The sequence below is a fragment of the Micropterus salmoides genome, unplaced genomic scaffold (genome assembly GCF_014851395.1).
Source record: "Micropterus salmoides isolate LMB-PRFRI ecotype aquatic unplaced genomic scaffold, ASM1485139v1 Ms_hic_scaffold_3, whole genome shotgun sequence".
In the NCBI taxonomy this organism is placed as follows: Eukaryota; Metazoa; Chordata; class Actinopteri; order Centrarchiformes; family Centrarchidae; genus Micropterus; species Micropterus salmoides.
In genome coordinates this window covers 32,066,139-32,069,441 of record NW_024042261.1, presented here as the reverse complement: position 1 = coordinate 32,069,441, position 3,303 = coordinate 32,066,139, and positions in this window count along the sequence as shown.

The window sequence follows — 3,303 nt, the reverse complement described above, 5'->3', positions numbered from 1 at the left end:
TACACAATATGAATAAGCTATGCAGACAGTTGTAAAGAAAGACATCTTTTCTTCTGTTCTCTACTTGTTATAGTTACACAGTATTAGGGGTGTGGGCTGTATTAAAAGTATCCACTGTTCTCCCATGCTCTAACACACAGTAACGATGAAATGTGTGCTGTTCTCACATTCTTCCTCTGTATGTACACAAAAAACAAGGCAGGGAAATATAAAAGGAATTTATTTTATTGTTTGGGTACATTATGTTCAGTGTACATTCACATCTGAAAAAACTTTACGTGCTTGATAACTCTCCCACCCCGCAGAATCTACACGTCAATACCGATTTTATTCATAGCGGCAAGTGCTATGTAGCTCCACATAGGGGACACAGGAAGTGACATATAGCACCTTCATGCGGCGTCGGAACCGCGTAGGAAATTCACAGCCGCACCGGCAGAGCTCCAGAATATGCAACTCGGCCGGCTCACGCGGACGCGCTTACAAGTGCGAGGGCCCGCCCAACGCTGCTTGCAGCTTTAATTAGGGCCCGAGCACGACTGAGGTCCCTATTGAATTGCTCGGATTATTTTTTTTTTTTTTTTTTTTTTTTTTTTTTCTTTTTTCTGCAAAGTAGGCCAAATGACATGGCCTAAACATACGAAAACTCACCAAAATTTGCAAACATGTCAGAACCGGTGAAAAATTTCGTATTCTACAAGTTTCGCACATGGGCGTGCAAAATGACTCGCTGCCACCTAGAAAATTGGAAAAAATTAGCCCCTCGTTCACGTTCAACCTACATGTACGAAATTTTCTGGGGACATGTATCAGTCAAGACGCACAAAAAAGCCTCAAGAACCCATAGCCTAAAGTCAACAGGAAGTCGGCCATTTTGAATTTTATGGCCATTTTTGGATGATTTACACACTTCGTACTTTAACGAACTCCTCCTAGGGATTTAGTCGGATCGACGTCAAATTCTGCTGTGCCTTCTAAAGGCATTGACGATGAAAAGTTGTGCTATTTGCGCGTTTTCGTCAATGGGCGTGTCCGTGGCGTCGATGATTCGCAATGAAACAGGAAGTTGTTGTAACTTCAGTGTACATGCTCACATCTGGACCAAACTGTACATGTAGGATGAGAGTCCCGCCCTGAACACATGTACATGCCGACATTCACCACAGTCATAGCGCCACCTGCTGGCAACAGAAAGTGACCTTTAACGAAGCAGCCCCCGCCGCAGTTTCACCTACGTGCACGAATTTTCTGTGGTACGTGTATCTTGTCCAGACGCACAAAAAAGTCTCTTGGAGCCATAGCCTAAAATCAACAGGAAGTCGGCCATTTTGAATTTTACGTCAAATTTTGGATGATTTACACACTTCGTACTTTAACGAACTCCTCCTAGGGATTAGTCCGACCGACCTCAAATTTGTGCTGTGCCTTCTAAAGGCATTGAAGATGAAAAGTTGTGCTATTTGCAAGTTTTCGTCAAGGGCGTGTCCGTGGCGTGGCGTCAAAGATCAATCTTCGCCATGACACGGAAGTTGTCGTAACTTCAGTGTACATGCTCACATCTGGACCAAACTGTACATGTAGGGAGAGTCCCGCCCTGAACACATGTACATGTGACATTCACCCACAGTCATAGCGCCACCTGCTGGCAACAGGAAGTGACTTTTAACGAAGCAGCCCCCGCCGCATTTTACCTACGTGCACGAATTTTCTGTGGTACGTGTATCTTGTCCAGACGCACAAAAAAGTCTCTTGGAGCATAGCCTAAACCAACAGGAAGTCGGCCATTTTGAATTTTACGTCAAATTTTGGATGATTTACACTTCGTACTTTAACGAACTCCTCCTAGGGATTTAGTCCGACCGACCTCAAATTTGTGCTGTGCCTTCTAAAGGCATTGAAGATGAAAAGTTGTGCTATTTGCAAGTTTTCGTCAATGGGCGTGTCCGTGGCGTGGCGTCAAAGATCACTCTTCGCCATGACACGGAAGTTGTCGTAACTTCAGTGTACATGCTCACATCTGGACCAAACTGTACATGTAGGATGAGAGTCCCGCCCTGAACACATGTACATGCTGACATTCACAGACAGTCATAGCGCCACCTGCTGGCAACAGGAAGTGACTTTTAACGAAGCAGCCCCCGCCGCACGTTTACCTACGTGCACGAATTTCTGTGGTACGTGTATCTTGTCCAGACGCACAAAAAAGCCTCTTGGAGCGATGCCCTAAAATCAACAGGAAGTCGGCCATTTTGAATTTTACGTCAAATTTTGGATGATTTAACACTTCGTACTTTAACAAACTCCCCTAGGGATTTAGTCCGACCGACTTCAAATTTGTGCTGTGCATTCTTTTTTTTTTTTTTTTTTTTTTTTTTTTTTTTTCAGACATATACAAACCAACATAGTGCAGTAGTGAGCAATCTTGTAAATCCATAATTCCAGAAGTGACATAAAAGTGATTTAAGTGTTTGATCTAAGTGTACATGTGAACAGGTGTGAGTATATATATGTGTATGTGTATGTGTATGTGTGGTATGCGTAAACAAAGTTACCATTTATTATTTATTACCATTTCATTACCATCTCCGCCCCACTACCACCATATTGCCAGTATTGTGTTTGTTGATTTTATTTCCATCCTTCCTCCTATGTACCAATTGCCATTGTCAATCCTGCATAAAAAAAAGATGATAAAATAAGATAATGTAAGATACCTTTCCCCCACATCTCTTCAGTCCCTATCTTTCATTTTTTTTTTTTTTTTTTTTTTTTTTTTTTTTGTGTGTTATGTGTAATGTCTAAGGTGCATTAAAAGAGAGAGTACAGTGCGATAGTGTCTCAAATTGGGACAGAGATGCTGTCCCATTGAAACCACTTCTCGCCTGTCTTGCCTGCCTTGGTGTTTGTGTGGTTTTCCATATATACATTTTTTTTTTTTTTTTTTTTTTTTTTTTTTTTTCTCCCTATTCTATGTTGTGGTGCATTAAAAACCCGTGAAGAGATAAGGGGGGAATTATTGCAGTAGTGATGATAATGACACTTAATTCCAATACAGCATTGACAACGGCAATATTGATGATTATAATAATAATGGTAATAATGATATTAATAATAAATGACAATGATGATGGCAGTGGTGACCGCAATGGTGAAAGCAAAAGACAGCAACATCAGCAATTACAACAATGAAAAAATAAAAGTGAAAATAGCAACGATAACAATAACAGTAAAGATAGTAATAACAATGATGACATGAACAAGTTCAAACAACTAAATGCATTAATTTTCGTGGGTTGATTAAGA